This window comes from Dendropsophus ebraccatus, chromosome 7, assembly GCF_027789765.1.
Source record: "Dendropsophus ebraccatus isolate aDenEbr1 chromosome 7, aDenEbr1.pat, whole genome shotgun sequence".
Taxonomy (NCBI): Eukaryota; Metazoa; Chordata; class Amphibia; order Anura; family Hylidae; genus Dendropsophus; species Dendropsophus ebraccatus.
Window position 1 is genome coordinate 6,989,861 of NC_091460.1, and position 25,474 is coordinate 7,015,334.

The 25,474-nt window shown below is 43.1% G+C and overlaps 1 long non-coding RNA gene across 2 annotated transcripts in view; it reads right to left on the reverse strand.

Annotated features, from left to right (window-relative positions):
- LOC138796646 (uncharacterized) overlaps positions 1-25,474 on the reverse strand; it is a 48,628-nt gene that overhangs the window by 18,692 nt on the left and 4,462 nt on the right. The window contains exons 2-3 of one of the 2 annotated variants that reach the window (XR_011363775.1): positions 20,665-20,948; positions 18,885-18,995 (exon numbers count right to left, since the gene is read on the reverse strand). This is a non-coding gene — a long non-coding RNA (uncharacterized lncRNA). Of the gene's footprint in view, positions 1-18,884; positions 18,996-20,664; positions 20,949-25,474 lie in introns of those variants that run through there. The other variant, XR_011363776.1, reaches the window with a different exon arrangement.

A 25,474-nucleotide genomic window follows, 5' to 3' on the forward strand; every position in this document is an offset into this window, starting at 1 on the left:
AAACTACTGGGGACCAGGGACAGTCTAAAGGCCCTATTACATGAGATGATTATCGTCCGTATTCGGCCAATAATCGTCTTGCATAATAGAAGGCAACGATCAGCCGACATGAACGATGTCGGCTGACCGTCGCTGTCGTTTGTTTTTCAACATGTTGAAAGACAAACGACCAGGATAGCGATCTGCTGCAGTCGCCCCAAGAAATAGGAGCAGTGGCAGCAGACGATCAAGCGATCACTTAGACAGCCCCCCCGCACAGCTCGCGGAAGTTGGAGTTGAGAACTTGAGCATCTTAGTCCTCGCTCAACACTACTGGAGACCATTGATAGTTTGAGGTAACAAAACTACTGGGGCACAGTAAAAAATCACTGGGGACAGTCTTAAAGGAGAAGTCCGGCCAAAATAAATTTTTGATATGTTGTTTGTTACTTATGAAAAGTTATACAAATTTCTCATGTACATTAATTATGGGAAATGCACATATAGGGCTATTTCCCTTAATTTAGTAGATCAGGAAGTGTTAGAATTCTCTCAGATCCAGTGACGTCACAACGAAAGGTGAAATTCCTATGGAGTGTCCAGCAGGGGGCGCTCTCTATATAGAAGTCTATGGGACTTTATTATTTCTATGTAATGTAATGTAATGTAGTGTAGTGTACAGTGCTTTATTGAATGAATACATCTGTCCCTGCTCCCCAAAGTATTGTATAAATGTATTCATTCAATACATTAGGATATCACAGTAAGCCCGCCGATTCGCCGCATTCCTGCCGATCTGGACCATATACACTGAACTACAGCTCCCATCACCTGCTTATAGTATGAACAGGTGATGGGAGCTGTAGCTGGGTAATAGATATCACTTGCCTGCGATGCCAATGCTTATGCCGCCGGGCGCCGGGGGGGGGGGAGCTGCTCAGTACACAGGAGCGCTCCCCCCTCCTCCTCCTTTCGGAATACCTTCTCCCTATAGCACTGCTGACTCCCCGCCTGGCCGCCGCTCTCCGCTCTCATATGCCGGCTACCGATGCTTCAGCGCGGACACCAGGATGCATCGGGAGCTGGTATATGAGAGCGGAGAGCGGCGGCCAGGCGGGGAGTCAGCAGTGCTATAGGGAGAAGGTTCCCGGAAGGAGGAGGAGGGGGGAGCGTTCCTGTGTACTGAGCGGCTCCCCCCTGTGCCCGGCGGCATAAGCAGTGGCATCGCAGGCAAGTCATATCCATTACCCAGCTACAGCTCCCATCACCTGTTCATACTATAAGCAGATGATGGGAGATGTAGTTCAGTGTATATGCGGCGGATCGGCATGCAGCGGATTGGCGGGCTTACTGTGATATCCTAATGTATTGAATGAATACATTTACGCAATACTTTGGGGAGCAAGGACACTTGCTCCCCAAAGTATTCCATAGATGTATTCATTCAATAAAGCACTGTACACTACACTACACTACATTACATAGAAATAATAAAGTCCCATAGACTTCTATATAGAGAGCGCCCCCTGCTGGACACTCCATAGGAATTACACCTTTCGTTGTGACGTCACTGGATCTGAGAGAATTCTAACACTTCCTGATCTACTAAATTAAAGGAAATAGCCCTATATGTGCATTTCCCATAATTAATGTACATTAGAAATCTGTATAACTTTTCATAAGTAACAACATATCAAAAATTAATTTTGGCCGGACTTCTCCTTTAACCCTTTGAGGACCAGGCCCAAAATGACCCAGTGGACCGCGCAAATTTTGATCTTAGTGTTTCCGTTTTTCCCTCCTCCCCTTCTAAGAGCTCTAGCACTTTCAGTTTTCTATCTACAGGGCCATGTAATGGCTTGTTTGTTACAGGAATTTGTACAGGTACTTTGTAATGGCGTCTTTCATTTTACCATAACATGTATGATGGAATCCCAAATATATTATTTATGAAGATATAAATAGGTGAAATTGCAAAAAAGAATGCAATATGGTAACGTTTGGGGGGTTCCTGTGTCTGTGTAATACACTATATGGTAACAGCGACATGATACAATTATTCTATAGGTCAGTCTGAACACAACCATATGCAGGTTACACAGATTCTCTAATGTTATAAATTTTTTAAAATGAAATCCTTTTTTTTGGCAATTAAATATTAATAAAATGGGCCTATTGTGACACTTATAACAGTTTTATTTTTTCACCTACTGGGCTGTATGTGGTGTCATTTTTTCCGCCATGATCTCTAGTTTTTATTAATACCATATTTGTGAAGATCGGACGTTTTGATCACTTTTTATTAATTTTGTTTTATATATAATGTAACATAAAATAGGTAATCCGCGCACTTTTTTTCCCTCTTTTCGTGTACGCCGTTTACCGTTCGCAATAACGCTTGTTATATTTTAATAGATCGGACAATTACGCACGCTACGGTATATTATATGTTTATTTGTTTATTTATTTTTATATGTTTTATTTATATAATGGGAAAGGGGGGTGATTTCAACTTTTATTGGGGGAGGGGTTTTGGGGTAGTGTATTGGTGTTTTTAACTTTTTTTTTTTTACACATTTGAAGTCCCTTTGGGGGACTTTTACATACATTAGTCTGATTTCTACACTGATGAATGCTATGCCATAGGCATAGCATTGATCAGTGTTATCGGCGATCTGCTCATTGAGCCTGCCTGTGCAGGCTTAGTGCAGCAGATCGCCGATCGGACCGCACGGAGGCAGGTGAGAGACCTCCGGCAGTCCGTTTTACCGATCGGGACCCCCGCAGTCACACTGCGGGGGTCCCGATCGGTAAGTGACAGGGGACTCCCCCTGTCACACTTAAACGCTGCGGTCGCGGCGTTTAAGGAGTTAATCGCTGCAGCGTGTCATTACCGGTGAGGTCCCGGCTGCTCACTGCAGCCGGCCCCCACCTGCTATGAAGCGCGCTCCGCTCCGGAGCACGCTTCATAGCGGGAGAAACACCCAGGGCGTACAGTTACGCCCTAGGTCGTCTGGGGACAGACTTCCATGGCGTAACTATACGCCCTGGGTCGTCTAGGGGTTAACAACCCTTAAAAGCCAGAAACTAAACACTAAACCAATACATCTGGATTTAAGCCCCAAAACATGGGTAAGACACTAAAGCAAGAGAAACACTGAAGAAAAACTGGAGAATGGGTGACCATGGACAGCATACTATGAGCAGGTCATCTCCCGGGGATCAGGGACGTGGGGGGCCCACTAGCAGATCATGGCTCCTGCTGCCTGTCTGGTACTCTTCTCTATTGCTCCACCTCTTCTCGAGCAGTCACTGTATTTGCCACAGAGGGGATATGTGAGTTTCTTTCTCTTTCTATAGCTTCATGTAAGGGCAGGGATGTGGTAAGAACGTCTCTTCTTCTCTCAGCAGAATTACAGCAGACGAGCCCTGGACCTACAGACGACAATGTGTCCACCTGATGTCCTGTCTCCTGTCTCCATCCTGGGTGTCCTCATAGTCACAGGTAAGTGCACAGGACACACTACCTGCTGATATGTAGATATGGGGAACTGTGTAGCGCCCGGATTTGATGTGGCACGTTGCCCTCATGTGAGCTATGAAGAGTCTGAGAGGGGGAGTAGTACTAGTTAGTGGCCTTCCCCCTTTATAACTGATGGCCGAACAATCGATAGCTCTCTTGTCCTGTCCCATCCTCCCCATATACAGAAACAAGTGAGCCCACTGTTTCTGTGTTCTCTGTGGGGAGGGATAAGCCGCAGCCAGAGAGCTCTCCTAGAACAAAGGGGTCGGGCAGAGATTTACCATCATTCCCGATCCCTATGTCCACCAACATCATCTGTCAATGGACGATCTGGAGGATCCCACACACCTTATACCAAAGGCCGGCCCTGCGAGTGACAGGTATGGCCAACAACAGTGTATAAGTGTATGGGAAACTAAACAATAAGTAACTCATAGTCATAAGTACCACCACTCCTCTCTGATATATGTGTAATATAGATGATATAAACTGCAATACTGCTGTATTCTACAAATAGAAGGATAGATAGATGAATAGATGATAGATAGATAGATAGATAGATAGATAGATAGATAGAAGATAGATAGATAGATAGATAGATAGATAGATGATAGATAGATAGATAGAAGATAGATAGATAGATAGATAGATAGATAGATAGATAGATGATAGATAGATAATAGATAGATAGATAGATAGGAGATAGATAGATGATAGATAGATAGATAGGAGATAGATAGATAGATAGATAGGAGATAGATAGACAGATAGATATGAGATAGATAGATAGATAGATAGATAGATAGATAGATAGATAGATAGATAGATAGGAGATAGATAGATGATAGATAGATAGATAGATAGATAATAGATAGATAGATAGATAGATGATAGATAGATAGATAGATAGATAGATAGGAGATAGATAGATGATAGATAGATAGATAGATAGGAGATAGATAGATAGATAGATAGATAGGAGATAGATAGATAGATAGGAGATAGGGAAATAGATAGATAGATAGGAGATAGATAGATAGATAGATAGATAGATAGATAGATAGATAGATAGATAGGAGATAGATAGATAGATAGGAGATAGGGAAATAGATAGATAGATAGGAGATAGATAGATGATAGATAGATAGATAGATAGATAAATAGATAATAGATAGATAGATAGGAGATAGATAGATGATAGATATGAGATAGATAGATAGATAGATATGAGATAGATAGATAGATAGATAGATAGATAGATAGATAGATAGATGATAGATAGATAGATAGGAGATAGATAGATAGATAGATAAATAGATAGATGATAGATAGATAGATAGATAGATAGAAGATAGATAGATAGGAGATAGATAGATAGATGATAGATAGGAGATAGATAGATAGAAGATAGATGGATAATAGATAGATAGATAGATAGGAGATAGATAGGAGATAGATAGGAGATAGATAGATAGATAGATAGATAGGAGATAGATAGATAGATAGATAGATAGATAGATAGATAGATAGATAGATAGATAGGAGATAGATAGATAGATAGATAGATAGATAGGAGATAGATAGATAGATAATAGATAGATAGATAGATAGATAGATAGATAGATAGGAGATAGATAGATGATAGATAGATAGATAGATAGATAGATAGATAGATAGATAGGAGATAGATAGATGATAGATAGATAGATAGATAGGAGATAGATAGAAAGATAGGAGATAGATAGATGATAGATAGATAGATAGATAGATAGATAGATAGATAGATAGGAGATAGATATAGATAGATAGATAGATAGATAGGAGATAGATAGATAGGAGATAGATAGATAGGAGATAGATAGATAGGAGATAGATAGATAGATAGATAAATAGATAGATGATAGATAGATGATAGATAGATAGATGATAGGAGATAGATAGAAGATAGATAGATAGATAGATAGGCAGATAATAGATAGATAGGAGATAGATAGGAGATAGATAGATAGATAGGAGATAGATAGATAGGAGATAGATAGATAGGAGATAGATAGGAGATAGCGGTCCCACAATGGCAGCACTCTACAACAGAGGGCAGCAGCATGGCAGAGATAAGAAACCTGCTCAGCACACTATGTAAGAAACTAATGTGACCCCTTTAACACAAGCTGCCACGTCCGATGAAAAAGCAACTCATTACAAGGTATAGCGACTGACAATGACGTCCCTCATTATCAGTAGCTGGAATATCCAAGGATAAACTTCCTCAGCCTTTGGATCCAAAACCAGTGATCCAGACTTCAAAGAAAGACTAAAAACTGTTGACATACAAATCCTCTTGGAGACCTGGACCCGGGCAGAGGATGAGTCCCTAGCACCCATGGGCTATAAGGAATTCTCTGTCCCTGCCCAGAAAAACAAAAGTACCAAACAGGGCCGCCGCTCAGGGGGCATAGTGATCTGGTACAAGGAAGAGCTGAAAGATCACATGACAGCAGTCAAACGGGGGGACAACCACATCTGGATAAAAATAAGTAGCTCCATCCTCGCTTCACAGTATGACATCTACCTGTGTGCTATATACATCCCCCCAGCTGAGTCCCCCTACCACAACCCAGACATCTATGAGGTCCTACAAAATGAGGCTGCCCAATTCCAGTGCCAGGGCCGGGTGCTGATCTGCGGAGACCTCAACGCCAGGACAGGTGTGGAAAAGGACTATGTCACCTCCGATGGCAACACATATATCCTAGGAGGTGACTACTACTCAGACTCCACACAGTACGGAACAGCTATGACAGGACTGTTAACAAGAGTGGGAAAAAACTGCTGAACCTGTGCCGGAGCCTGGGACTGTACATCATGAATGGGCGTATCAAGGGCGACTGTTTAGGCCGATTCACGGTAAACTCCCACGTGGGCAACAGTGTGGTGGACTATGCCATCACAGACGCAGACCCCCAAAACATCAACGCCTTCATAGTCACTCCGGACACACACCTCTCAGACCATAACCAGATCCTTCTGTACATGAGATCCACCAAGAGACCCTCCACACAGCCCTGCCAGACGGGTCTCTACAACCTGCCACCATCCTTCAAGTGGCGCAGACAATCTGCCACTAAATACAGGAACGCGACCGACAAGGGGTCACTCTGGCAGTGAAGGACTTTAACAAGATCCTGTACACAATGGCAGAACTAGCAGACCTTGAACAAACCAGCGTCAAGAGACCCTCTAATAAAGACTCCCAGAAATGGTTTGACAAGGAATGCAAGGCCCTACGTCACTCCCTAAGGACCGCCTCAAACAAAAAGCACAGAGACCCCAATGACAAGACTGCGAGGGAAGCCTATGACACCCTACAGAGGAAATACAAGCGCACCCTCAGAGAGAAAAAACAGAGCTACCTCTCCCATAAGATCCACCAGCTGGAGGACTCCCTCCAGGACAACTCATTCTGGGAGACCTGGCATCATATCGGCACAAAGCCCAAGAAAAACTCTCTCCATATCCAAAATGGCACCATCTGGCTCAACTACTTTAGGGACCTCTACAAAAACATCCCTGAAGAAGAGCAAACCCAGGAACAAAAAGAAATCACCACAAAACTGAGGCACATGGAAGAGGCAATCAAGGACTTCAAGACCCCCCTGGACCGGCCAATCACCACACAGGAAATACAGGAGAACATCACTCTACTCAGATGCAGAAAGGCCAGTGGTGCTGACGGCATCCCGCCCGAGATGCTGAAATACAGCCCGCCAGACATCCACGCTGCACTGGCCAAACTGTTCACCCTTGTCCTGAGCTCCGGACACTTCCCACAAGACTGGAACCGAGGCCTCATAACCCCCATCCATAAAAGTGGGGACAAATATGACCCAGCGAACTACCGTGGGATCTGTGTGAGCAGCAATCTGGGGAAGCTATTCATCGGCATCATCAACAGAAGAGTCCTCACCTTCCTCACACAGCATCAGGTCCTCAGTAAAAGTCAAGCCGGGTTCATGCCGAACCACCGCACCACCGACCACATCTACACCCTGCACAGCCTCATCAAGACCCACGTCCACAACACCAAACGGGGCAAGATCTTCTCCTGTTTTGTGGACTTTAGGAAGGCGTTTGACTCAGTGTGGCACCCGGGCCTATTCCTGAAACTCCTGCAGAGTGGGATAGGAGGGAGGACGTATGATGTCATCAAGAGCTCATACACTGGGAACCAATGCAGCGTGAAGGTGAACGGCAAGAGGACAGCTTGTTTCCAGCAGGGCCGAGGAGTCAGACAGGGCAGCAGCCTGAGCCCAACGCTCTTCAACATCTACATCAACGAACTGGCTGCAGCTCTGGAGGACTCCTCAGCCACCGGCCTCCTCCTGCATGACCGTGAGGTGAAGTTCCTACTGTACGCAGATGACCTCCTGCTGCTGTCCCCCACAGAGAGCGGCCTCCAAGAAAGCCTGTCAGTCCTGGAGAAATTCAGCAATACATGGGCACTACCCATCAACTCTAAGAAGACCAAAGTCATGGTGTTCCAGAGGAAGGGTCAGAAAAAAGCCTCCATCTCCTCCTCCTTCACACTAAACGGGTCAGTACTGGAGAACACCAGCAGCTACACGTACCTGGGCCTGGAGCTTAACCAATCAGGGAGCTTCAAGTCTGCCATAGAGGTCCTCAAGGGAAAAGCCAGCAGAACCTTCTATGCCATACGAAAGCAACTGTACCACCTCAAACCAACAGTGAGGGTCTGGCTAAAAATCTTTGATGGCGTCATTGCCCCAATCCTGCTTTATGGCAGTGAGGTCTGGGGTCCGGCCACCTACCCAGACCAGTCAAAATGGGATTCAAGTCCAACAGAGACCTTTCATCTGGAGTTCTGCAAGTACCTCCTCCAGGTCCATCGCAGCACCTCCAACATGGCGTGTCGGGCAGAGTTGGGCAGGTTCCCACTATGGTTCCAGGTACAGAAGAGGGCGCTTTCATTCTGGGCGCACTTACAGAGAAGCAACCCAGACTCCTATCACCACAAAGCCTCCCTGAGCCATGGAGCCCAATGTGCCCCCCAACAGGGCATCCACCACCAGTCCAGCCAAACCCCACAACATGCCCTGACAAAAGCCCAAATAAAGGGGGCGATAGAGACATACCAGGGGCAATATACAGAGGAATGGAGGAGAGAAATAAGTAACTCCCAGAAACTCACCATCTACCAGTCACTACAGAGAGACTACACCATGGCGCCATACCTGGAGAGGCTGCACCACCCCAAACACAGGCAAACCCTAAGCCTCTATAGACTGAGCGCCCACAGCCTGGAGATAGAGACGGGGCGGCACAGACAGACATACAAGCCGCGGGAGAGCCGACTGTGCCGGCACTGTGAGCAGGGAGACCTGGAGGATGAGGCCCACTTCTTGCTACACTGCAGCAAATACTCATCCACCAGGGACACCTACTTCCAGAGACTCTCCACCATCATCCCGGACTTCACCTCCATAGATGAGGAGAGGAAACTCCACATTCTGCTGGGGGAAGAGGAGGCCACCATGGAAGTAGCGGCCCAGTATGTCTCCACCTGCCACCGGCTGAGAGGATTATGAGATACCATGGACTGTTATACGCCCTATTATCCCCCAATCCTACCCCGTATACACCCTCCTCCCCAAATGACCCCCCCCTCTCCCCCACACTCCATCAATTATACTCTGTTGCTTTGGCAATGCTAAATAATTATTTTGGACCTGCCAATAAAGCTTTTTTGAATTGAATTGAATAGATAGGAGATAGATAGATAGGAGGGAGATAGATAGATAGGAGGGAGATAGATAGATAGGAGGGAGATAGATAGATACATAGATAGATAGGAGATAGATAGATAGGAGGGAGATAGATAGATAGATAGATAGATAGATAGATAGATAGATAGAAGGGAGATAGATAGATAGATAAGAGATAGATAGATAGATAGATAGATAGATAGATAGATAGATAGGAGATAGATAGATAGGAGATAGATAGATAGGAGATAGATAGATAGATAGATAGATAGATAGATAGATAGATAGATAGATAGGAGATAGATAGAAGATAGATAGGAGATAGATAGACAGACAGATAGATAGGAGATAGATAGATAGATAGATAATACATAGATAGGAGATAGATAGGAGGGAGATAGATAGGAGGGAGATAGATAGATAGATAGATAGATAGATAGATAGATAGATAGATAGATAGATAGATAAGAGATAGATAGATAGATAGATGATAGATAGGAGATAGATAGATATTGAGGAGATAGATAGATAGATAGATAGGAGATAGATAGATAGATAGATAGATAGATAGATAGATAGATAGATAGATAGATAGATGAGAGATACATAGATAGGAGATAGATAGATAGATAGGAGATAGATAGATAGATAGATAAGAGATAGATAGATAGATGATAGATAGATAGATAGATAGATAGATAGATAGATAGATAGATAGATAAGAGATAGATAGATAGATAGATAGATAGATAGATGATAGATAGATAGGAGATAGATAGATATTGAGGAGATAGATAGATAGGAGATAGATAGATAGATAGATAGAGAGAGATAGATAGGAGATAGATAGATAGATAAATAGATAGGAGATAGATAGATAAATAGATAGGAGATAGATAGATAGGAGATAGATAGATAGGAGATAGATAGATAGATGATAGATAGGAGATAGATAGATAGATAGGAGATAGATAGATAGATAGATAGATAGATAGATAAATAGATAGGAGATAGATAGATAAATAGATAGGAGATAGATAGATAAATAGATAGGAGATAGATAGGAGATAGATAGATAGGAGATAGATAGATAGATAGATAGATAGATAGATAGGAGATAGATAGGAGATAGATAGATAGGAGATAGATAGATAGAGATAGATAGGAGATAGATAGATAGAGATAGATAGGAGATAGATAGATAGATGATAGATAGGAGATAGATAGATAGATAGGAGATAGATAGGAGATAGATAGAGATAGATAGATAGGAGATAGATAGATAGATAAATAGATAGGAGATAGATAGATAAATAGATAGGAGATAGATAGATAGGAGATAGATAGATAGATAGATAGGAGATAGATAGATAAATAGATAGGAGATAGATAGATAGGAGATAGATAGATAGGAGATAGATAGATAGGAGATAGATAGATAGGAGATAGATAGATAGGAGATAGATAGATAGATAGATAGATAGGAGATAGATAGATAGGAGATAGATAGGAGATAGATAGATAGATAGATAGATAGATAGATAGATAGATAGATAGGAGATAGATAGATAGATAAATAGATAGATAGATAGATAAATAGATAGGAGATAGATAGATGATAGATGTGAGATGAATAGACAGGCAGATAACACCCAGTAGTCAGGCACATAAACATCCTTTGCTCCGCACCCCCCACGCTGTGAGGAAAGACAAGGTGTATCTTGCAGAGATATAAGAAGGTTGCAGTTACATGATGTTGGGTGATGTGTGAACTGCGCTCGGTCTGGGGGTCTCATCAGGATGTGGTTTCATATCTATAATGTTTTCCAGTTGAAGGTTTGTGAAAGTGAAAATGCAGTTGTACTCTTCATTCTCTACAGTCTTCAAAGATGAGACCCCCAGTGCGGCCCCCGGAGGAATATTCTCAGTCACAGCTCCCCCGTGTATGGCCCCAGCTCTGTGCCAGCTTCAGGCCTCTAGAATCTTTCCACCCTAAGCTCCTCTGTATCCGCAGTCTCTTTACCTGTGTCTGGTTCAGATGTTATCATTAGAGTCTATACTAATTTATTTGGCCTCACAAATTGAATAAAATTGTCCAAATCTGAAAACATGTGAATGGGACTCCCAACCTCCCCCTCTCAATCCAATGTCAGGCTCCCAAGATAGGTCCCTGCCAGAGGAGCCAAGACAGAGGCTGAAGGGGACCAATGATCTGGATGGGACACAGGAGTCTGAGGGAGATTGGAGGAGGCTGGGGGTTGGAGGGTGGAGTGGCGGTCAGAGAAGAACATAATAGGTTTGGAGGAGGAAAAAAGTCTTGGAGGGCAGAGGGATCTGGAGGAGGACAGAGGGGTATAAAAAGGAAAAACGATGTCTATAGGAGACGTGGAATCTGGAGGAGACACAGGAGCTTGGGGTCACCCAGGAGTCTAGAGGAGGCAGGTGTGTCTGAGGGGGATACAGGAGTCTGGGGTCACCCAGGAGTCTGGAGGAGGAGGGTGTGTCTGAGGGGGATACAGGAGTCTGGGGTCACCCAGGAGTCTGGAGGAGGCAGGTGTGTCTGAGGGGGATACAGGAGTCTGGGGTCACCCAGGAGTCTGGAGGAGGCAGGTGTGTCTGAGGGGGATACAGGCCTTCCAGGCCTTTGTCTCACATTGTGTGTGTTTGCTGAGGACAGGCTGATGATGCAGATAGGGGGCAGGGCGTGATGTCACAGGAGGCGGGGCTGGATCCCCCAATCCCCTGACTGATTCACCATCTCTGACCGACCAGAAGCAGGTCCTGCACTTATTTTACTGATTGTAATGGGGGAGCACTGTGATGATCACATGAGGGAAAGCATTGCATTCTGGGACATGCCAAACTGGGAAGAACAGAAACACAATACAGTGCAAAAACCCCCCAAACAAATGGATTTTTGGTAGTTTCAAAACTGGGATAGACAAGTAAGTAATTCGTTAAGCTTCTGCAGAAGTTTCACTTTTTTTTAACCTCTACCTGGAGTTCCCCTTTAACTTCTATTTATATGGCAAATTCTTAAAAAAAATATCACCTGCTTTACGTTGTAATTCTCCATGACTGTTTCTGACTTTTGAAAAGTTTCTCAGCTCTGGACAATCCCTACTTGTCCTCCTACTGGGTAGTGCAGGACAGGACTGGTCCTCCAGAGCTAGAGACGCTCTATGTAAAGTTCTCAACTCTGGTAGAGAAATGACACATCGGGCTGGTGAAATGTCTTCAGAAAAGACAATCAACCGGACTGGAGAAGTGAGTAGTGCTGGGCAGTGTGAGGATGTCAGCATGGTGAGGGGCTAGCTAGCTCTACGAGACTCTGTGGACTGATACCTTCAGTCATGGAGAATAATTGACAAAAAAGTGCAACAGCAACCTGCAGGTGCAGGGCTTATCGTACATACTCCCCCCAGGGTACACACTATAAAAACCTGCTCTATAGATATTAAAAAAATGAGGATTTAAGCAAACCATTTGATCAAACACAGTGTACCATGTCACCACGTTAAGGAGTCCTCAGAGACATGCCATGTGGCTGCCTCCCTTTGGCTTGCACGCCACCCATGTCCTGGTAAGCACTTGCACATGCAGGTTGCTACAGTGTGAACAAAGATATTGGAGTGCTGGCCAATTTCAGTTTTTTTTCTATGGAGAGTAATTGGGTCACTGAAGTTGTGTGAGGATCTAGGTCTAGGAGACTGTTTGGACTGGAGAAGTGTCGTGGTAGTACTAGGCTGTATGAGGATGTCAGCATGGCGAGGGGCTAGCTTTTGTAGTCACGGAAGTTGTGTGACATGAGCGCTGTGGGAAGCCATAGTGACACCTGCATAGCTGGGTTACGTCCATGTGTTTTTTATTTCTATGCCTTTCAAGGGTTAAACACCCTCTTCATCAGGCATCAGATGATGCCTGATGAAGAGGGTGGTTAACCCTTGAAACGCGTAGCAATAAAGAACATCTGGTTGGCAATAATACTTGGAATCTCTGCCTCTTGATTGAAGTGGAGTGACTGTGTCTGGAGGTTTGAGGGCCAAGGTATCCACCATTGTTGCAAGGTTATTTGGATTTTGGTCCCAATCCCACATCCAGGGAATTCGGAAGGTGGAAGGCAGCAGCCCTCCTTATACACCTACAAGCCTACATTAGAGTCGTGCCTAATACGTACGACCTAACCAGGTGAGTGTGCATTTGTGTGAATTTGCACATGCACATCTCACAGGGTTAATCCGCCTGCACATGCAGCGCCACTGTGTTTTCTTTTCATGTACAATAGTCTATTTAATTTAACAATCCTCATCTCTCTTCCTAGGTTATGTCGGAGCGCTTACCGTCTCTGCTGCTCAACCACAAGTGACTGGATATGCAAATGGATCCATCATGCTTGCCATCTCACACCAAACCAACAGAACGCCAGACTGGTACCAGATCAGATGGACGTTCACCCATCCAAAACATGTGGAATTGATGATCTGCACCAAACGACCAGGCAGCCATAAAATGTTCCCAGAAAATGGATATGAAAGTCGCATGATTGTGGATCCGGTGAGCGGGTCGCTGCTCATTGAACACTTGAAGATGGAAGACAGTGGAACATACAAGGTGTCTGTCATTGATACTGAGCGTACAGAATCGACTGTAATCAACCTGACAGTCTTACCTTATGGTACTAATGGTAAGTACTATAAGCTCTAAGGTCACTATGTGTCTCCCTTTCCTGCAATCTGCTGTTTACTACCTGTTAGTAGGCTTAGGGCCCCATTCCACCGGACGATTATCGTTCAGATTATCGTTAAATCGTTCGAATCTGAACGTTAATCATTCGGTTGAAATGCAGTTAACAATTAACGACCGAACGAGAAATCGTTGATCGCTTTATAAGACCTGGACATATTTTTATCGTTGCTCGTTCGCAAATTGTTCGCATTGAATAAGTGTAAACGATCGTTAAGTAACGATTTTCGTTCCATGGAAATGAGTGAACGTTTTCAGGTCTTTCGCAATAGCGGTCGTTTGAGATCGTTAATCGTTAACGATTATGCGAATGATAATCGTCTGGTAGAATAGGGCCCTAAGTCTATCTGGAATAAAACTAACAAAAAGGAGTAGAGCATAAGTGGAGAGGGGAACTAGAATCAAATAAGGAGAGGATCTAGAGATATCATCTATTAGAATAAGGTCAGAAAGTAGGTTAGATCGAAGGATGGTCATTAGAAGCTGTAAGTCATCTCTAAGGGTCCTATTATGTAAAGTAATTTTTAACTATAAACGATCAGAAACGAGATTGTTTATTGTTAACTTTAAATTGTTCACCATATTACACAATGATAGTTATGATCATTGCTACAGTCATTTACTCCATCTTATCACAGCAAATGAAGGAACAATGTGGCCTTAAACTACACGATTAGCGAACAAATGCGGAATTACAGCGAACTATTAACAATGATTCTGGTGTCAGCACCAAACAAACGATTTCTCGTTGGTCGTTGCTGCCTGCATTTACACGGATCGTTTATCATTTAAATTTGAATGATATTACAATAATCTGCATGATAATCATCCCGCGTAATAGGGCCCTAATAGTCCAATTATTGTTGAAATTTTCGCGATAACGATCGATCAAGTGACAAGTCGTTCATCGTGATCTTTCAACAATTTTCTAAAATCCTTGTTGGTCGTTCGCAGAAAATTTGCAGATCGCTTTTGTCTAAACAGTTTTTCAATGATTCACCCTATGTGTGAGATGGGCTTAAGCGATCTTAAAACGATTGTAATAACGAATTTTTAAAACGATTTATCGTTCCATCTAAACACTGATCGTTATAAAAAAAACCACATCGTTACTTCGAAATCGTTAATCGTTCGATTGCGCCAATTATCGCTCAGTGTAAAGGGACCATAAGAAGCCAGAACTTCCTTGTGAGACCTACAGAAAGCTCTCACCACTACAGTGGTCACAGTGCAGGAGGCGACCATTAAAGATAAGGTCACGCTAGACATCTGCTTGAGTCCTGCCAGAAGTAAACCATGACCATCCAGGTAGAACATGACTTCTACACGCACGGTGCAAGGAAGAGACCACCATTTTTGGGAATATTAGGTTAGAGAAAGATCACACCACTACTGAGATGACAATGCAGGAGTTGACCATTAGAGATAGGGGCACGCTATATAACAGTGGTGACATCTCCGTTTAGGAAGATCATCAGGGAATGGTTAAAATCCAGCCATGAACGCAGGAGACAGGAGGTCTTCTAGACATGTAAAATAGAACAGCTCAAAGACGCAGTCAGCAATGCCACGTCTGCCTACAGCCTGAATGTTTCCTACATGTATCTGCTCCACTTTCTTCCAGTCTAATCTCTCCCTGTCTATATTACACCGGGCTATGTCTGCCATGTGCTATATAGCATCTGGCGCCTGCATTTGATGGAATTAAAGTCTGCGTTATCCTACCGATTGTATGAACAATGTTCTCCCCCCCAACGCCACAGATCGTATAAGTGATATAGGTCACTGATCTCCTTGTAGATTACACCGATTATTAACAAATCCCATTATATCTATCCTATACTGGATTACTGTAGAAGCCACTGGCCCAAGATCAGTCAGAGGTTAAGAGCAGGGCGCTGTTAATCTCATACTGTATGTATTTGATGAAGGGTTTTGGGGGCTGTCTGCCAACGCGCAAATCTATTGTAATCCTTATCAGCATTACTATGGGGGATGAGCATACGAGTCCTGTAATGTTGTGGACTGGCGTGTTGGGCACGGCTATGGTAAATGCGGTTATGCACATAGGACACCATCTCTCATGATCACCGCATAGATGAGTATTTTCAGATCTGGTGGTGGTGGTGTATCTCTCGGAGAGGATATGCCAGATCCTCCTCTCTCCTGACAGCTGTCATCTTTGGATAGTCAGTAAGCTTCCATGCACATTAGGTCAACCACTCTACCAAAATCAATGAATCTTATGTGCCTATAACTGGATACCATGTGCCATTTATACACTGAATGATCACTGCATTAGGAACACCTACTCAAAAGCGAGTTGGTCCACCTTTCTGGTTGATCACAGCTTGCAGACGTGAGAGAATATCCTCCATACTCATCTATGCTAGTTAGAGCCCATTTTTTCTGACCTTATCTCATAGCCCATTCCAGAATATTCTTAACATTTTCAATAGTTTAGGCGAGCCCTCCAGCCACCTCTTAGTGGTCAGTGCACAATGATAGAGCCTTGTTCAGCTTCTTGTCAGAGCCTTGTCTGTCTTCTTCTCATAGTGCATCCTGGTCTCATCTCTTCCCCAGGTAAGTGACACACACAAACCCAGCTGTCCACATGCTGAAAACCATCATCGATTATCCAGGCCGTCTTCTTCCATTGCTCTTGTTCCATTGTTCTGCTGCTTATGTAGACACTTTTGGGGCTCGGAGATTAGCATTGTGGCTCTAATTGGTTAGAGCCCTAAAATCTGTTAGGAACCGGACAGCAGGACAAGACAAACAGTGAGCCCTAAGCTCAGCCCCGCCCACTGTCCTCTACCTATTTGCCACAATCCGCCCTAAAATGGCGGCGAGCAACTGGGCGGCAGTCCCTGCGCTGGCTAGGTGGGACACAAGGACAAGACAGACAGACAAAACACAATAACGAATGGTCAACAGTCCGGGTCACAACAAACGGGCAGCAAAAGTACAAAATCACAATCCGAAGGCAAAGTCAATATACAGGCAGTATGGTCAGGGGCAGGCAGCAAACAAGAATGGTCAGAAAGGCAAAGCAGGGTCGGAATCAACAGAGCAAGAATAGAACCACAGAACCAGGCAGAGACAAGCTCAATAACCGGCAAGGCACAGGCAGAAGCTGCAATCTTAAATAGGACACCAGGAACCAAGTCCAGAAGATGATAGGAGGGACCAGCTGTCAATCACTGAGGCAAAGGCAGGTTAACCGTTATATGACCAGGGAAGCTTAGAAGCACAGACATGGGTGGGGCAGGGAAAACAATTAGCAGACCAGAAGAAATAAGACACAGTTCAGACAGGGCAAAAACAAGGCAAACAAAACACAGAATAAATGGAAGATTATGGCCAAAATCGCAGTCTTTGGCGCAGAGGTCTAATCTTCGCAGCAGAGGGTGGCACTGATGCCTTTTCAGGCGCGATCATGACAAAATCATTGTAATAATTTTAATAAAAATTATAATCATAATCATTAGAGCCACAGTAAGCGTCCATGTCCTTTACGATCTGACTCCTTTCTATCATAGTCATCAGGAACATTTTCAGCAGTTTGCTCTACAGTAACTCTTCTGTTGGATCGGACCAGATAGGCTAGCCTTCACCCCCACACACATCAATGAACTTAAGGCGCCCATCCCGGGAACACCCCAAATGACCACTCTAAGGGTCCTATTACACAGAGCGATTTTTAACGGTTAATGACTAACGATAAAGGATCGTTTACTCCTTCTGTTCCCAGCAAAACAATGAACAATGTGCAATTACACTGAACGATTAGTGAAGAAATGTAGAACTTGAGCGATCGAATGTGGAATTACAGCAAATGATTAACAATGATTTTAGGTTCAGATCTAAATCAACGACATACAAACGATTTTTCGATCGTTGCCTGCAATTACACAGAACGATTATCGTTTAAATTCGAACGATATAAAGATTTTTCGCACGATAATCGTCCCCTGTAATAGGGCCCTAATTCTGCAGATTCTCTGACCTAATTATCTGGAAGCCAAATCTTGTCCCTTGTCACATTCGTTGAGATCATACAGTTACATTTTCTAGCTTGTAACCCACCGTCAAGAACAAACTGGTCACCGCTATATGCCACCCTGACAGGCCCCATTGTCACAATTGTCGTTAGGCGTATATCAGCAGGATAGATTCAGCTAACCTGCTGATAGTTCCCCTATAAAGCCATGACACATCATAGTAAAATATAAGACCCCTTGGCAGATCCAGTGCACAATAACTGAGCATAGATATAAAAAAACCCACAAAAATTACAAAATCCTGCAGACTGTGTTTCATTGCCAGACACTTGAAATACTATTTTGTGTATTCTGGCACTTGGTGAGAACGAGGCCCCTTAGGGATGGAGATCTGTAGTATGAGGCCTGCTGGAGCTGTCACAGGTAGTCACAGATCCATAGAACTTGTCCAGAGCTCCTGCTGACTACTTCATGTGCGATGCCTCCCGGCTCCGGAGCGCTCAGTGGGGATCCTCTCACAGCGAACAATCCAGCAAAGAGGGTGGGGGTGGGGGGATTAAAAGTTCCAGAACTATCCTCCTTTTACTTCTAATTTCCACAGATTGTTAACACATTGGGGCTCTGTTATTAGTGAAATCGTCCCACCCCGGACAAGACGACTCCTGTATCTCCAGCATTCGCCATTGTAAAATAATAATTGCTGTCAGAGACATTTCCATGGTTTACGGTTTAATAAACTCGCTGCACTTGTGTTACCTCCACGCCGCTCCGAGGTTCATTAACGGATAAGAGACACAGCAGCAATTATTCTCCAATTTTACTGAAAATCTCACAAAATAGGAAAAAAACTGCAGCAGAGGAGGCATTCATATACAATAATAAGAGGTCTGGAAATTTCATTACATCCACAGAGAAATAAGATTCTAGTTTCTCATGGAGACGTCAGAGCAAAGTCAGGAGGAGGCCCTGGAAGGGAAATAAAGAAGAGCCTCAGGGGCCACAAATGTCAGCTATTAGCTGCTGAACATCACCCTAGACTGTCATAAAGGGGGGAAAGGCTGAATGGATGAATATATAACTGAGATTCTACAGGGACAACATCTGTGCAGAAGACAAAGAGCAACCAGGAAATAGTTTTGAACAACTAGGTCAAGACATGAAAAGGAGAAGAGACATAAACGTGCTTCCTTTATACAAGAATATAACAACTATAATAATACTGCTCCTATATACAGGAATATAACTACTATAATACTGCGCCTATATACAGGAATATAACTACTATAATACTGCTCCTATATACAGGAATATACTACTATAATACTGCTCCTATATACAGGAATATAACTACTATAATACTGCCCCTATATACAGGAATATAACTACTATAATACTGCTCCTATATACAGGAATATACTGCTCCTATATACAGGAATATAACTACTATAACACTGCTCCTTTATACAAGAATATAACAACTATAATAATACTGCTCCTATATACAGGAATATAACTACTATAATACTGCGCCTATATACAGGAATATAACTACTATAATACTGCTCCTATATACAGGAATATAACTACTATAATACTGCTCCTATATACAGGAATATAACTACTATAATACTGCGCCTATATACAGGAATATAACTACTATAATACTGCTCCTATATACAGGAATATAACTACTATAATACTGCGCCTATATACAGGAATATAACTACTATAATACTGCTCCTATATACAGGAATATAACTACTATAACACTGCTCCTATATACAGGAATATAACTACTATAATACTGCTCCTATATACAGGGATATAACTACTATAATACTGCCCCTATATACAGGAATATAACTACTATAATACTGCTCCTATATACAGGAATATAACTACTATAATACTGCCCCTATATACAGGAATATAACTACTATAATACTGGTCCTATATACAGGAATATAACTACTATGATACTGCTCCTATATACAGGGATATACTACTATAATACTGCTCCCTATATACAGGAATATAACTACTATAATACTGCTCCTATATACAGGAATATACTAATATAATACTGTTCCTATATACAAGAATATAACTACTATAATACTGCTCCTATATACAGGAATATAACTACTATAATACTGCTCCTATATACAGGAATATAACTACTATAATACTGCGCCTATATACAGGAATATAACTACTATAATACTGCTCCTATATACAGGAATATAACTACTATAATACTGCTCCTATATACAAGAATATAACTACTATAATACTGCTCCTATATACAGGAATATAACTACTATAATACTGCCCCTATATACAGGAATATAACTACTATAATACTGTTCCTATATACAAGAATATAACTACTATAATACTGCTCCTATATACAGGAATATAACTACTATAATACTGCTCCTATATACAGGAATATAACTACTATAATACTGCTCCTATATACAGGAATATAACTACTATAATACTGTTCCTATATACAAGAATATAACTATTGTAATACAATTTTATCTTTCTGTTCTCTAGAACTATTTCCGGTGACAGATGTGGGAGGTCACTGCTTTTGCTCCAGTAATAACAGCTCTGTGGACGTTCCCACCTCAGCCTGGATTCTGCTCAGCAGCCGCCTCTCCACTTTTCTCATAGCTCTCCTTGTTTTTCTTGGGATCCATTTTAAGAACAGGAATCGTTCTCGGAGCAGGATGCTGAAAACGTTGCGATCACATCGGGGGCGGTGGTGAGAATCTGAATGCATTGGATGGACAAGATCTCAGACAGAAGATCAGACCTGAGGTGGAGGAAGCCATAGCAACCGGGGCTTGTCTGGGGTCACAGGGACTCTGTGGATTTTGCATCACGACTGGACATGAAGACACATCATCTCTGTAAAATATGTATATAAATATAAAGTGACCAAGAACTGTACCCCACCTTTCCCAGACTCATACCAGCTGTACATATGTAATTATATACAGTATATACCCAGGTTATACCAGCTGTACATATATAATTATATACAGTGTATACCCAGGTTATACCAGCTGTACATATATAATTATATACCGGAGATACCCAGGTTATACCAGCTGTACATATGTAATTATATACAGTCTATACCCAGGTTATACCAGCTGTACATATGTAATTATATACAGTCTATACCCAGGTTATACCAGCTGTACATATGTAATTATATACAGTCTATACCCAGGTTATACCAAATGTACATATGTAATTATATACAGGAGATACCCAGGTTATACCAAATGTACATATATAATTATATATGAGATTCCCAGGTTATACCAGCTGTACATATATATAAAAACTCCTTTAAGAAAAATACACTTCATTTCTCATCTGTTCCTTTCTTCTTTCCTTCACCAACCTAATAAAATTGGCACCTATCATTTACAGCCTAGGATATCCTGACTGACGCACCCACCCCCAACGGCCTCTGTTCTGTCCTCTACCACCACCTACTCTTACCCCCAAATATCCACTAATCTGTGGAAAGAAAGGAAAGATAACAGAAAGCGAGAAAGAAGTAGAAAAAAAATATATATATATATGTATTTTTTCAACCAAACCTTTCCTTTTCTTCCTTCCCTTCAATCACTCTTATCTTCCGGTCGAATCGGTCCCTCACCCCACTCCTCATCTGCCCCTCCACGCTCTAAACACTGAATCTCACTCCTTCTACCATATTTATCCATGTCTACTGAGTGGCCGCTATGGGAAGACGCTCCATCAACCTCTCCCCACCGCCTATCCCCGAGTATATTACCCTCTCTTTGGACCGCACTGATGGCACCCCATTCCACCCCCCACTCCAGTGCCAACCAACCCGATCCTTTATTTACCAAAAGACTGATTTACTATCAACTGCTCAAAAAAATAAAGGAAACACTTAAACAACACAAAATAACTCCCAAGTAAATCAAATTTCTGTGAAATCAAACTGTCCACTTAGGAAGGAATACAGATTTAAAGGCTGGGTTCACACACAGTATATTTCAGGCAGTATTTGGTCCTCATGTCAGGTCCTCATGGCAACCAAAACCGGGAGTGGATTGAAAACACAGAAAGGCTCTGTTCACACAATGTTGAAATTGATTGGATGGCTGCCATATAACGGTAAATAACTGCCATTATTTCAATACAACGGCCATTTTAAAATAACAGCAAATATTTGTCTTTAAATGACGGCCATCCACTCAATTACATTATGTGCCTGTGTTTTTTTAATCCACTCCTGGTTTTGGTTGCAATGAGGACCTGACATGAGGACCAAATACTGCCTGAAATATACTGTGTGTGAACCCAGCCTTAGAATCAATTTAACATGTAATTAGCAAGACACACTCAATAAAGGGGGGTTCTGCAGGTGGGGACCACAGACCACTTCTCACTACCTATGCTTTCTGGCTGATGTTTTGGTCACTTTTGAATGTTGGTGGTGCATGATACGTGGTAGCATGATACGGACTCCAGAACCTACACAAGTGGCTCAGGTAGTGCAGCTCATCCAGGCACATCAATGTGAGCTGTGGCAAGGTTTGTTATGTCTGTCAGCGTAGTGTCAAGAGGCTGGAGACGCTACCAGGAGACAGGCCAGTACACCAGGAGATGTGGCGGAGGCCGTAGGAGGGCAACAACCCAACAGCTGGACCGCTAACTCCAACTTTGTGCAAGGAGGAACAGGAGAAGCACTGCCAAAGCCCTGCAAAATGTCCTCCAGCAGCCACAAATGAGCATGTGTCTGAACAAACGATTAAAAACCGACTCCATGAGGATGGTTTGAGGCCCGGCGTCCACCAATGGGGGTTGTGCTCACAGCCCAATGCCGTGCAGATGTAGACGGCGTGGAGAGCGATCTGCTGCCTTCAACATCCTTCAGCATGTGCGGTTTGGCAGTGGGTCAGTAATGGTGTGGGAGGGCATTTCTTTGGAGGGCCGCACAGCCCTCCATGTACTCGATAGAGGTAGCCTGACTGCCATTAGGTACCCAGAACCCTTGTAAAACCATATGCTGGCGCGGTTGGCCCTGGGTTCCTCCTAATGCAGGACAATGATAGACCTCACGTGGCTAGAGTATGTCAGCAGTTCCTGCAAGATGTAGGCATTAAAGCTATAAATTGGCCTGCCCATTCCCCAGACCTGAATCCAATTGAGCACATCTGGGACATCATGTCTCCTCCATTCACCAACGTCACATTGGATCACATACTATCTAAGAGGTGGTGGATGCTTTAGTCCAGGTCTGGGAGAAGATCCCATAGGAGACCATCGGCCGCCTCATCAGGAGCATGCCCAGGTGTTGTAAGGAGGTCATACAGGCACGTGGAGGCCAGACAATACTCAGCCTTATTGTGACTTGTTTTAAAGGACAACACCCGTGGGACCCCCCCCAAAAAAAAACAACACAGACACACACAGACACCATACTCACCATCCCTCCGGTGACGATCGCCACTCCATTCACCCGCCGCCCGCCTCACCGTCACCGCTGTCCAGCGATGTCTCTGACTTCTGGGTCCTGGGGATGGAAAAGGCTGCCAGTGCGCTTGCGCACCGGCAGCCTTCTCATTGGCTGGAGCGCATCACATGGCTTCCAGCAACCTCAGCCAATCAGGGCTGAGCAAGCTGGAAGCCATGTGATGCGCTCCAGCCAATGAAAAGGCTGCTGGTGCGCATGTGCACCAGCAGCATTTTCCGTCCCATTCACTCTCTATGAAGACGCCGAGGAGGAAGAAGACCCGGACTGCCCCCCGGCTCTGACGTCGTCGTCACCAGATGCAGCCCGGGAGAAGAGGACCGTGACGATCGTAATAGGTAATGTATATATTCTTTAACTTCCGGCCGGGGGGGGGGTCGGGGGTCCGAAAGTGGGGGAGGGGGGGGGCAGACCGGGTATTTAACCACATTACAAAGTTATATAACTTTGTAATGTGTGTTAAATAAGCTAAAAAAAAATTCGTGGGAGTTGTCCTTTAAGGATATTACATCAAAGTTGGATCAGCCTGGAGTGTGTTTTTCCACTTTAATTTTTTATGTGCCTCCAAATCCAGGCCGCCATTGGTTAATAAATGTGATTTCCATTGATGACTTTTGTCTGATTTTGTTGTCAGCACATTAAGCTTTGTACAGAACAAAGTATTCAATGAGAAGATTTGATTCGTTCACATCTAGGACGTGTTATTTGAGGGTTCCCTTTTTTTGAGCAGTTTATGAACCACATTAGAGGATGTACACGAAAAAGCATCAGTGATTGTATGGTCCCACTGTGTAATGGGGATGCGGATTGTGCTTGTTTGTAGTATGTGGGGACACATGCTGCATTTTCTGGTGTTGCTGGGAGGTGCCAGTCTCTGGTATAGATGTCAGGGTACTTTATACAAGACGATTTCTTAAATTTGGCGGCCGTTTGTATAAAAGAGGTAACTGAGAAAATATTATTGTGTTGTCTATCGGCTGCAGAATCTTTTTTTTTAAATTCTCATTGGGGCATTATAGGTGACGACTAATGAAACCGGGCTGATCTCCTCCTTTAGCTTATATTCCCGGAGGCTTTGTGTTGAAATTCTGGTGGCTCTGCGGATCTGTTCATCTATAACCAATATATGGTAGCCTTGTTTTAACAATGTCTCTCTTAAAGAAGATAGGTGGTGTTCTCCATCTTTATCATCAGAACAAATCCGGATGTATCTCAGGACTTGGCTATAGATGATGGACTTCTTTTTGTGATTTGGATGAAAGCTGTTCCATTTTAGATATGGGTGGCCTCTTGGTTTTTTTGTAGATCATTTGTATGATGTTGTTATTTATAGATATAGTTGTGTCCAGGAAATGTATTTTGAGTAGCTGAGTGTGAGTGTAATAGCAAAAAGTAAGCAGTTCCTCCCCAGATGCTGTCCAAATTATGAGTAGATCATCTATGTATCATAAATAGGCTAAAGGTTTGATCATACAAGTCATTAGGAGCTTCTCCTCCAGTTTGGCCATGAAGAGATCGGCATATTGGGAAGACATTCTGCTCCTCGTGCATTGGAAATACATGTATTCCCCAAAACAAAAATAGTAATGGTGAATTGTGTTGTTGTGGCTTTGTTGTGTTTCTGAAGGAAGTGTTGGCAGGCAGCAATGCCATCTTCATGGGGGATGGTTGAGTGGAAGGTGTCTACACCCATGGTTGCCAATATGATATCCTGTGGTAATAGGCCCAAGGCTGACAGGTTGTAGAGAATATCGGTGGTGTCCTGGACGTGTTTGTCTTACCAAGGGCTTTGAAATGTTTTCAAGCCAGCCAAAAAATGGCTTCTGTTAATATCCCAATACCAGAGATGATTGGTCTCCCTAGATTACTTTCTTTATGTATTTCTGGTAGGATGTAGAAAGTCCCCATTTTG